We start from the raw sequence: 13,554 nt of genomic DNA, 5'->3' as shown, positions 1-13,554 counted from the left end.
CCTACACTCCTTTTCCCATAAACACCATAGGATATTATTTAATATTGTTGCTAAAATCCATTTAAAATTAACCATAATTTCATTTATTCTTTCATTACATATAACCCATATGACATAAAATAACTTTTTGCAGGTAATTCTATAAAGCCTACATGGACTTATTTTCCATGTGGGCATAGTGACATAGTGCTTACACAGAAGTAAGTAGATGTGTGATCTAGTTATCAGAGCTGAGGGGGCGTGCACAAGTGTGCGAACACAGAAGTATCTGTGGCATGCAAATGACCTCATAAACAGGTGAAATTAATGCAAATGAGGGTGGTAGAGCAATCCAGCAAGCAGATAGGCAGTCCTGCAAACCCTGTGTTGGTGTCCGCAATGTACATGGAAAAATTTCATGTACAGGATGTAAACATGAAACCAGGGGCTGTAAAATTGTACTTAGAGTGTCAGAAATAGCATAGTAGACACAGATATGTGCAGAACTATCTACCTTGTGTCCAAGACCATATGGAAAATAATGGTAAATATATTTTTTTTTTAATACCCTGGGTATGTTTTCATGGTACGCCACAGTGCACAAACATGTCATTATGGAAAAAATATAAAAAGAGTGTAAAAGCCAGAATATGTGAGTATGTAAGAGTGATGCATTATAGGACCCTATGTGGAGTATGTACAATGTTACAAAGCTGTGATTGCTAATGAGGCAAGGCCTGGAACTGTGTAGTTTCCAGGTTCTGTGCACGGATCTGTATGCAAATGAGCTGGGGTTACTGAATAGCACAAATGGGTATCTGTGTCTGCAGATCCCATCCACGTAGGCACAGATCCATGTTGGTGTCCACAAAAGAAGTAACTGACATCGAAGGGAGGATGTGTGAGTGCTTGCAAGCTCATTGGAGCTCAGTGGCACTTGAGCAAGAGGGTATGTACAGTGTCTCCTCAGCGTTGTTTTCCTTTGGAGTGTGTGTTTCAGTGGGTTTGAGCATGTTTGCATGGTTCCTCACCATGCTGAGCATAACCTCCCATGGGGATGTGTCTATCGATTGCTAAACTTTGTTTATCTTTGTGGTGTGGGTTTGCATGCACGCTGTAGTGCTCTGCAAGGAAGGCTGTCAAAAAAAAAATTGGCTGAGAAAGCCAGTGATATATTAATTATTGATGAGCCCTGTTTCACTTAAACTAGGGCTATTAAAACCCCTTAATGACATACCTGGTAGGTGGAATGCATTATAGGTGGCCAATCACACAGGCTACACCTACAGCAGAGCAGTATAAAGTATGCATACACTCTACAATCTGATTTTCCCCATACTCTGCACCATTGGAATAAAGACTTGGGAATTTTAACTGAGAGAATGCTAGGACATGCTGCAGGTCTGTTACATATGTATGTGCTAGATGCTGAGGTCAATGCAGCTGTTGCTGATGCTGACTATAGGCCTAGACTGAGAAGGAGAAGAGTGATCAGGTCCAGGGTAACCTACCAGGAGCTACATGAACTGGAGATTGTAGAGCACTACAGGGTGAGCAGGGACATACTACAAGAACTCACTGAGCTCTGCTGACCTCAGCTCAGACCCAGAGCCAACAGAGTGGAACCCATCTCAGTGGAAACAAAGGTATGTGTAGCCCTTAGGATACTAGCTACAGGTACTTTCCAAAGACCAACTGGGACATGGTGGGAGGCTCACAGGCATCTGCTTCCAGGGTACTCCACCAGTTCCCGGATGCCATACTACCACATGCCAGTGAGCACATTTATTTTCCCCACACTCCTGAGGAGAGGGCCAATGGTATGCATCTCTTCTACCATGTAGCACACTACCCTGAGATACTGGATGCCATAGATTGCACTCAGGTATACATCAAGGCACCACCCAATAAGGACGATAGAATCTACGTCAACTGCAAGGGGTACTACTCCATCAACTGCCAAGTCATGTGCAATGCCCAGGGCATTATCCTGAATGTGTGTGCTGGAAACTCTGGCAGTTATCATGACTCCCATATCTGGCATGAATCACAGCTGTACCAGATATTTGCTAGGGGGACATCCCACATGGCCATTTACTGGGGGACACTGGCTACGCACTGGAACCATGGATGATGACACACATCAGAAATGCACACACACCCACCGAAGAATGCTATAATGAGGTGACATGCACAAACTGGGAACATCATAGAGTGTGTGTTTTGGCTGTTGAATTCACGGTTCTGGTGCCTTGATATATCTGGTGGAGCCCTCCAGCCACATGTGAACAGATGTTCACAGTATGTGCCATGCTACACAATATGATTCTACGGAAACAGCTGCAGCAGGATCAACAAAGGGAAGGCATATGCAGCCCCCCCACCAGTGCCCAGTTCACCACAGCCACACCCACGGGGACACAGAGGAGGAACCCCTGATGCTGTCCCTGTAGACAGACATAGGCATGCTCGATATGCCCTGGTCTAGTGCAATGCATAGCATATGCACTTACAACCTAGGGTCCTAGGGACTGACACCTTGCTCTGACTCGCATACATATTAGTAAAAATGATGCCAGCCAGCCCACACAACCTGTACCTCACCATGTATTGGCTATGGACTGCATGCATCAGAGAGAGTTAGCCCCAAACTACAGGTGTGTCAACTGCTGCATTCGCAAGGTAAGTCATTCTCCTATACACCACTTGTAAGGGGGACTACAGTAATATATATAGTGTGCTACTGGGCTACTTGCAGAGATCTATAGTGGGCTATTGGGCTACTTGTACAGATCTAACAGCCACTTGGCATAACAGATACCCTGTTCACTAGTATGTGCCCAATAATATCCAATAGGCCACATTGCTGGAAACTCTATGACATTATTCAAGGAAGATGCCAAACAGCGGGGTCACAGGACAGTCACATGACTGTCTGTGCCAGCAGAGCATGGGCTGGTCATCCCCAACCCAAACCACATCAGTGTTCCCATACAACTGCTGTAACAGTACGTCTGCAATGATATACCAGCAAACCAGACAATTCTGTATGTTGTTGAGGAATGAAACCTCTCTGTCTAGTGGCTGGTATGGCTCACCGGCCCAGGGACAGTAGTATGGGTGATGGTGCTGATGGATTGAATCTTGCTGCATCCACCATCTTTTGCATGTGAGATACTCATAAGAGGGTATTCCAACAGACTGTCATAACCCCTCAATCTGTTACTGCAACAAAGGGCAGTACTTACAGACCGACATTATACATGCTCTGAGTAACCTAGCAGGTGGCTAGTATAACAGCAGGCTGCAGCAGGTCAGATTAGCTAAAGGATATAAAGGCCATCACTGAAATGTGTCAGTAGTTACAACAATTCAGTGACTGCTGTTTACAGTATAGTACCAGAAAACCACAGATGTTTGAGGAACAGAGCAGACATATGGGGCAAAATGCTAGACATTCTGCAAAAACATGTACAGGGAGAGGTATGCAGACTGTCACCCTGAGTGTGGTATTACATCATGTACCCCAGTCACATCATACCTCTCAACCTCTTAGAGCAGGAAATCTGGCCAAAGCCATGAATTAAAGTAGGATCGAGGCCCACAGATATGGACATGTTTTAAATATTTTCTCTTACAAATCTAGAATATCAATAGAATAACAGATTTTGCATTAGCATGACTCTCCTGATGTGTATGGAGTCTGAAACGCAAATGTCTGTCATCATTTATTGACTTCAATCTTCACTGATTTGTCAATAATTTGCCAGAAAACCACAATGTTATGTAAAACAGACCAAAAATATGAGGCAAAATTCTGGACAGTCAGTGAAGCTCTGTACAGTTGTGAGGTATGAGTCACATATTAAGGTCAGCAAACACCCAGGGAATACCTTGGACAATATCAGTTACATGCAGTACTGTGGTAACAGGTGCAGCAGTCAATAGCCTGCAGCTCACATAATCCCAGAATGGAGTATGGGTAGCTCTGGCCTGGAGTCACCTTGTAAGTACTGACCAGGGGCGGCTCGTGGCATAGGGCTGCCGGACTGCAGCCCCCTCAAAAAGAAAAAAGAAAAAAGAAAAACAAATGAAAAATAAAAAATTATTTTTTTTTTAATTTAGCGCGCATGCGATAGACCCGAGTCGACTTATCGGTCATGTGTGCATGCTCATGGCAACCGGCCCCCCCAGAGAGGACACAAGGAGACATCTCCAGGAGATGTGTCCGGTAGGGCTCTCTCCTGCTGCTCCGGGAGGACAGAGGACAGAGATCTAGGGCGATCTGGGAGGGGAAGGAGGATCTCGATCTCTCAAGTTCAGTATGCCGGGAAGGATGTATGTACGGACGTTCTGTGTGTGTGTATGGTGGTTAAATGTTGCAATGCTTGATATTTGATGGTGTAGTATGTTATAAAGACATGTCTGCATTATTTCTTCCTGGGCCTCTGCTGAAAAATTGTTTATTTGTTCCAAGTCAGACTGATTTAAGGGTTTCTGAATGTTTAATTCCTTGTAGATTTGATGGTGCAGTGGTAGTATTGTGGTTCTGTCCCAGTAAAATCTGACAAGACTTTAACTTCAGACTCAGTTTATTCCTTTTTAAATGATGGTGCAGTGTGATGCAGTGGTAGTCCTGTTGCCCACAGCTCCTGGTTTGATGGTTGGTTGGGGTGGCTTCTGGGTGGAGATCTGCATCTCCTCTCTGTGTTTACCTGATTTTGTTGCTGCCCTGGTGCCCTGCCATTAAAAAGATGTGTCTGCAGTTTTAATCCTCACATCTCTGCTGAAAAGATGACTTAATGTTTGTGCTGTAAAAGTTAATTGGAATGGCTGCAGAGGCTCCAGTTCAACCATTATTTTGTCAGGGGAGGGCAGCAAACTCAGACAGAGAATGAATAGATTTTGCTTCTTATTTTTTTGTTGTTCAGAAGTCACTAAATAATAAGTTTCAGACTTCTATCAACTGTCTCAATTTATACAAGAGCAATTTTAGTACTGTTTATATGTAATATATTTGGCCTTGTTCAGATTTACTGCATTAACAGGTTGTACATGCAAATAAATTGCTTTATAGAATTAGTTTTGGCTCAAAATGTTGCTCTTCCCCTAATAATCCCTCTAGCAATTTTGGAAGAAAACATGGAGGGTTTACAATTAAGAAATAACTGTAATAATCAAAGTTATAGATTACTTGAAATGCATGTAGATTCTTTTATTTTGTCAGCTGCTCAAGGGTAGTACTAATATATTTAAAGTGTCCCTTCTTTGACAGGTAGAAGCTGTATTGTGTGTCTATTTTATATTTTTGCATCACATTTTGGTCCATTTTTCATAAAATTGTGTTTTGGCAAATTAGTGACAACTCACTAAAGACTGAAGTTAGAAAATGACAGACATTTGAGTTTCAGATTTTATACCCTTCAGAAAAATTCATACTAATGCAAGACCTATTCTATTATCTTTCTAAGTTTATTAGAGCAATATTTAAAAATTGTCCTTTTCTGTGTATGGCTTTGTCCAGATTTCTTGCTCTTGAAGTTGAGAGAGATTTCAAATTGTGACATGCTTGTTGCATGTAGTGACTCTGGATGTGTCCAAGCAAGCAAGAGAGTTGTTATCTACCTTGGATGGGGAGGACACACTGCATAAGTACTACAGTGGCTTTTCATCTGTCCTTGATTTTGCAGAATGGTCTGGTTTCTGTCATATTTTGTACTGTTGATTTATGCTTATTACTCAAAGTGCCTGTTGCTCTGTGTTTAAGTAGCAATGCTTTAATGACCATAAGGTAAGCTTGTCTGACAAGATGCAAGCATACTGTTAAAGAATTGCCAACATTGAAAGCCTTTCTGTTGTTGCCATGCAGGGAATACTTGACTAGACAATGTATAAGCCTTGGGTATTAAAGGACAGGATTCCATTATTTTAAAAAGCTCATTACACTTGTTGGAGACTTCCAGTCATCTCTACAGGCTTTACCCGTAAACTAAACAGAATGCCAATCATGTGTGGTCCATAACCTGTACAGTAATCCTTTAAGCAATGTATCTTGAGCTTGTTTCTTGTTTGCTTTTCATTTTTTACTTTTATCATGTTTTCCCCATGAAACAAGTTGTCAGGCAGCAGGTCTTTTTGGATAAGAAACATTTTTACAAGTGGGGCATCACATAGATTTCTACTTTCAGCATGTTGCTTGGTACTTTAATAAAGCTGAATATATTATAATTAGAACTGCAGTGCAAGGAGAAGTGGTTTGAGTTGAGTGCTTCTGGTTTTTCTTATACTTGATTTTGACTGGCATTCCAGTAATGTATTTAAAAGTAATTTATTTTTTCATGCCTCACAACCTTTTGTTTCCATCTAGATATTAAGTAAGCTGTCATGCAGCCAATGCATTGAAATATTTTATTCTTCTACACTTATTTTTGTCTTGATTGGACTTTCATAATGATGGTTTGCCACCCAGGGCGGTATTTAATTAAAAAGTTTTTTTTTTGTTTTTGTGCATAGCTCCTCCCTTTATGATTGACCTTGACCCGCCCATTCAGCGTCTCCTGCAGCCCCCCTGTGATTTGAAGTCACCAGCCGCCACTGGTACTGACATTCACAATTGGCATGCTCCTACACTTATCTGACTTTAGCCCAAGTCTGTTGCCTCTACTGCCCAAAGACCTGCTATGTGGAAATATGTCTGTACATACGTACAGCTACATATACATATCTGTCTCTCTCTGTCCCCCTCACACTTGATTAGTGTACCAATCAGTATTTGGCACATATATATGATAACAAGATGTATATATAGCTATAAAGTACAATGACACACAGACTCTCCACATATATCTACATAACACATTTGCATAACATACACACACAACAGCATTTAAGGAGACATCCCTGTTATACACATTTATATAGATATGGGTGGTGATGTATGAATGTCCCCACATAACCTGGAATGCTGGAGTTATCTGCACTTACACATCACAACAGCTGCCCGATAAAACCAGACCAAGGCCACAACAGTACATAATCCACTCACCCACAGACCCTTGTGCCTGCAGACTGTCACCCTGTAGACAAACACAGGTATGCAGGTGGTGTAATGTACAATGGTTGCAATGCATACTTCAGTCAGGCCATATTGTCCCTGGCCACATGTCCACCTATCAAAGTGCAAACAGCCACATATCGCCAGACAGAGCAGGGATATTACCAGGTATGAAACACCTAGGACACTAGATACAATAACAGTGCCAAGCAGTATCACTCTACAGGCCACACATACTGTCTAACACAAGGCCACTTTGTGTACTCCACAAGTACTATGCCTGCATCAACATATACAGCAGACATAACCTGTGGCACATGCAATAAGTACCATGAGCTGTAGTATGTAATAAATACTAGATAGGTAGGAGTTCTAGTCTCACATCATCCAACTCTCTGTGTGTGACTGTATCAATATATCCCCTCACAGCACTAAATCCCATTCTCTACAAGGGCATGCCGATGTCAATCACCTTAAGAGCACTGGCTGGCAATCTAATAACAGATAAACTCTATGGCATATGCAGTAAGTACTGCAAGCTATATTGTGTATTGCTAGATGGGTAGGGGTTCTAATCTCACATCATTAACTGTGTGTGTATCAATATATCCCCTCACAGCACTATGGACATGCCCACATGAGCTATCTTCATGCAATGGTATGCACTTTATGGCCCTGTAACTGGCTGCTGGCCTCTAAATTCCATCCTCTGTAAGGCCTGCTGATGTTTTCCACCTTAAGAACACTGGCTGAAAATATATCAGCTAAACACAGTGACGCATGTGATAAGTACTGTAAGCTGTAATGTGTAAAAGTAGATAACTAGGTATTCTAATCTTACATCATCCAACTTGTGTGTGTGTATGTGCATATATCCCCTTGCAGAACTGCAGACATGCCCATCTGGCTTATCACTATGCAATGATTATGCCTTGTAAGGCCCTGTGACTAGCTGCTGGGCTCAACATTGGCCTCCTTTACAAGGCCTGCTGATGTCATCCACCTTAAGACTGCTGGCTGACACTCTGATATCAGATAAACTCCGTGGTGCATGTCATAATTACTGCAAGCTATAGTGTGTGTGTGTGTGTGTGTGTGTGTGTGTGTGTGTGTGTGTGTGTGTGTGTAAATATAACTCTTTGCAGCATTAGAAACAGCCCATCTGGCCTATCACTGTGCAATGGTTAAGCATTTTATAGCCCTGTGACTAGCCACTGGCCCTAAATTGCTTTCATCTACATAAGCACAATTAATGTCCACCACCATCTATATTTGTACGTGCAGAATACCCAGGGGACTCATATCAAGGGTAGCAGATCATGTCATAGGGTTTGAAAGCATCATCACACTGACTGTCTCCATTGTCCCTGACACACTGTTCTACACATATGCCCCTAGGGAGCCATGCAAGTATACTGGCATACATTGCTTATGTCATATTTCTGCTGTGCTACCTTGCCATCCTGTGCCACTGTATTGCAGACACGTGTCCATAGTTTAACTGCTCAGGCTCCGGAGACAAAAGCATAAACAGCCCTTTGACACACCTGTCATTCTGTAACACTACCACAAGTATACCATCAGGCAGCAATGCTACACAAATTTTGATGTGTAGTCATGCCACATGCAAGCATGCAGTACCTGTTGCGGTCCACAACAACTGCCATGTCATAACACTACTGCACTACACAAGCACATATAAAGTAATATAGTCATCCTGTGCATCAGACACATATTTGCAGGTCCCTGCATCTATGGCATGGATGGCAGAGATGTGGCACAGATATCGTCACATACACAACATGTGGTGTGGGGTTGCCAGAATCCTAGGCTATGCCAGTTGACAGCATGTGTGTGAGTCAGGAAGGGGTGCTGGTTAGATGGGCCATGAAGAGTTGCCATGTGTGTCTGTTTGTGACCTGCAAGTGACAGTGGTGTTGGAGTGTTTGCGTGTACACAGTCAAGCCCAGTGCAAGCCCTATACATGTGTATGGTGGACAGCTGTGGACCATGTATGGTAGAGCGGACAGTTCACCATCTCCGGCCACGAACATGGGAACTGGCTCCACCAGGACTAGCACTGGCATCACCATGTCCAAACTCAGATGCAGTGCTAGTACCTGATGGTAACTGCTGTCTCCTGGGCCTGTGTCCCCCACTGGACTTCCCAGGACCACATGCCCATGTCCTGCCACCTTGTGGTTTTGACAGCAGACTTCCCTCAGTAGCGCTAGAGGTACTGCCACTATGAACGCATGAGTATGCATGGCCAGCATATGGTGTTGCTGGCCTACATCCACGTGTCTGACACCGAACTCCTACCAGATGTTGACAGACAATGTGTGGTCAAAGACAGACACTGTCTGAGCCTACCGTCTGTCCACTATATCAGTGAACTGATCCAGGGTTTCACCAATGTTGTGAAGTCAGTCAGAGATATCAGACTGCGGTGCATCTGTAACCCTAAGCATCTGTTTGGTGTTGTATTCAGAACATGCCTGTGCCTTCATGACAACCAGAAACACGTGGTGAGTGACCCATGATGTGATACCTGCCACAGGTGGTGGATGGGCAGCAGTCCTCCTTTGAGCACCCCTGTCAATTTGCCTGTGTGGGACATTGCCAGCTCTCTGGCAGTGGCCAGTGTCTACATTCACTGACACCATAGTTGTCACACTGTCCTGTTCAATGTCACCACACTCTGACTGTCTAATATCTGTGGCCTCTGGGAACTGGGTATGTGTGGGCATACTGACTGCATGTGGGGACAATGGGGGAAGAAGACGAATGTCAACCTCTGGGACACATTCAGCCCCTGACAACCCTACCTGTGCCTCACTATGGCCACCATCATCATCAGAGTCTGATGAGACACTGACAGGTTATGAGGGGGACAGATGCCAACCCCCACCCCGTTCACCTGTGAGAAGCAAGACAAAAGCAGTACATTATTACCTGCAATATTATGTATGGTAATCCACACAGATTCATACAGATGAGGATCCACAACTGCATTACACATGCCACATCTTCTCATCTCCAGTCCCATGCACAACAGACAAACTCACAACATACACAGACAAGTCAGGCCCTTTATAACATGCACTTCAGCTACAGCCAGTTAATGTTGTCAGTACAATACACCTGTGCGGTATGCAATATGACAGTGTATATGATAGAACTGCACATAATACCCAGTACACCTATCTTGAGAATGATATGCCCCTTATAGTATCACTGTCTCAGGTATGTACCATCTCCCTATTGTGTTTGAACAGGAATCTTGGAGTAATTTCTTCATGTATAGTAGGCTGTGTAGTCACTCATAACTATAAGTGCAAACATGTTAATGTTTGTACAAATACACACCGGTGATTACGTAGTCTATGCACTGTAGTTAACTGTTCCAGAATGGAACATACAAACAGTCTACTCTGGCTAAGCACAACGGTTGTAAATAGAGTGAAATGGCAGCCCTTAACTTTCTTAGGGTACATATGATCCATAAAACAACAGCATCACACTTAACAGGTACAGGACTATGGGCTTTGGCTACACCTGATGGACCTATGAAAAGGTGAAGGAGAGTTATTGTCAGCATCACCAAAGGCTGCAGTGCTACAAGGTAATATGCATATATATCCACATGTATAGTAGGTAGTGTGATAATGGCTATATTGCTGACATTCTGAGTATGTGTACACACCTGTGCATAAAACCCAACCCCCAAGTGCAGATAGACTTGACACCCATGTACTGTTATGTATAGTCTGCCCAATAACGGATACAGTATTACACTAGTGAATACAGTAGGCTTACCTGGATGCTCCACTTCTGTGGATGCTATGGCACCCACCTCCAGGATGTATGGCATGATAGATGCCTGGGAGCTGTTGGTTGATCCTAGGTTCACCAGGAATTACTCTGTGGCAGAGAGTTGTTCCATTGCAGGCCATCTACCAGTGACAGCACAATCCCTGGCAACATCAGCTGCCCTTTGACGTGCAGCATTCACCATATCTGTGGCTTGGTGTCGTACCTGCTCATATGTCCTGTTGGCCAATCTGATTAACAGCCTGCACAAGGTCTGCCCACACTGCTGCCTGCTGTTCATGACTCTCCCGAGCCCCGCTAAGCAAGATGTGATGGCGGTGCCTGAGGCCATCCAGTATTATGTGATTCTCTGCAGTTGTGAATAGTGGATGTCTCCTGTGATACATGGTTACTGAAAGATAACAGGAGGGGAACACATTACAAGACCAGATACATTAAAGTCCACTAGGTATCGATCCTGCATGCCCATAATGGCCTGCTCCACTCCTCCCACACACTTCATACCCCACAGTCTGGAAATATAATACATGTGTGGATATCACCAAGATAATAGCAATGTTGGGTTATGTCCCAGATTCTGTATGCCCCTACACCCATCACTGCAGTCTACTATGGCGTGTCCCCTATGGGCAAATTCCCACTAATATGTCATACGGCTACTGTCAGACAAATAGCAATGTGCTATATTACAACTATATGAGGACAATCCAGCAACACAAGTGTGGCACAATGACAGAAAGCACGTTAAACCTGCTGTAGTACATGCCCCCTGTAGGCATCATACCTCTCAACTATACAGATGTTTGCAGAATGTCAAGATGTTTGCCTCATACATGTGGTCCTGTTCCCACAAACCTGTGGATGTCGGACAAATGGTTGGCCAATCATTGATGGTTGATGTCAGAATATACAGTCAGATTCTGACTTTCACACGTCATACCCCTCAGAAAACAGTTATGCTAAAGTAATATTTGTTAGTCTACTCATGTTCTGACATTGTACAGGCAATATATATATTCTGTCACTGAGTTTGGCCCTTTTTCCCACCATTAATTATGGCTTTGTCCTGATTTCCTGCTGTAGGAGGTTGACAGGTATGTTAGGTATAGCTCTTATTCAAACTGGGACACATGTCAATGACAGAGGGACGTATCCAGAGTACAACAGGGCCAGTCATCAGGGACACTTTTACAATGATAGGACTATATATGTGACACATTCACAGAATGAGAGAAGGTTACATATAGTAAATCGTTTGATGTTACAGGAGTGTACACCCTTAGTTATTGTCACTATGTACTACATGTAATCCACTAGCTTTCCTACAACAGCCGACCATTGTGGGAGGGATTGATAGGGACAGAGCAGAGATGTGCTGGAGAGCAAGGACAGATGTGAGTCATGCCTGTAAGTGTAGGACAGCAGAGAATGACATCTCAATGCCACAGATCTATGACAAGCCTACTGTTGTACTCCCTTTCCCCCATTCCTCCATCCTCCCATCTGCATCCCATTATATGGAGACATCTCTTACATACCTAGTGGAGATCAGTATTCCTTTTTTGAATCTTTCCTCTGGAAAAGCTTGTAACATATACTGTCTGTGTGATTGAAATCTCATACAGGCTTGTTCCCCATCACCAGTTGCTTGCCTTTTGAAGGTAATGCTCATTAGCAGGTAATTGTCTCTGCACCTATCAGTGGCTCAGAACTGCTAATTGCAGCCAAAACAGCTGAATTGCAGTATCAGTAGCCAATTATATGCCACCACAGTGTAATATATAAGGCTTTCATGTTGGCCTTGGCCCCTTTTTTAATGTTTGAGATGGACATCACTGAGGTGTGGAGACTACAGCATCACAGAGGGTAGGTACAACTACTGTCCACTGTAGATATTTATGAAGTATGTGCACAGTTTTGCCTCATATATTTGGTCAGTGTCCCATAATATTGTGGTTATCTGGCAGTTCACTGGCAAACATTGTGGGTGGATGTCAGTAAGGGAAGAGAGACATGTAAGTGTCACACTTTATACCTGTCAGAATATGCATGCTAATGCGGTAGCTGTTATTCTACCAACCTACTATCTTTGTATTGGCAAACTGTAGAACATGTCCCTATCTTTGGGCCTTCCTCTCTAGTAAGTATGGCTGTGTCAGGATCCCTTGCTCTAGGGGGTTGGGAGGTATGGTAGGTCTGAAGCAGCTACCTTTATATACATCTGTGTATGCTACAGGCTACAGTTGCTGATGCAGCCTACAACACATGGGGGTTGTGAACACTTTGTTAGACAGCAAGCTGTATGAATAACTGTGACAGCTGTGTCAGGGCTGTCATTACAGCAGAGCCAGGGTAAGGGTATTCTATACAGTCCAATCGGTGCATGTGCATAAGGTATGTCTGTTATGCAACAGTGCGAATAACAGAGTGGTAGACAACATAAAGTTAGGTGATATGGATATGTGCATTGTGTCTCTGCCTGCAGACCTTTATCTTGCAAAATTGGGCAGCAGTTAATTAAGTAGCAGTAAACTGCGGGATTAAGAGTGCAAGTCACAGTCATTACTTTCTGCCTGCACAGTAATGTAAGTGAAGTGCGTTACTACACTGGAATCAAACCCAGGATTGTGTGTGGCAAAATGTACTGCATGCAAGGCATTTAATAGACTGAGCAACTGAGATGTTGT

This window comes from Protopterus annectens, chromosome 11.part0 (genome assembly GCF_019279795.1).
Source record: "Protopterus annectens isolate FY-2018-M chromosome 11.part0, PAN1.0, whole genome shotgun sequence".
Classification (NCBI taxonomy): domain Eukaryota; kingdom Metazoa; phylum Chordata; order Ceratodontiformes; family Protopteridae; genus Protopterus; species Protopterus annectens.
This window is presented reverse-complemented; position numbering follows the sequence as displayed.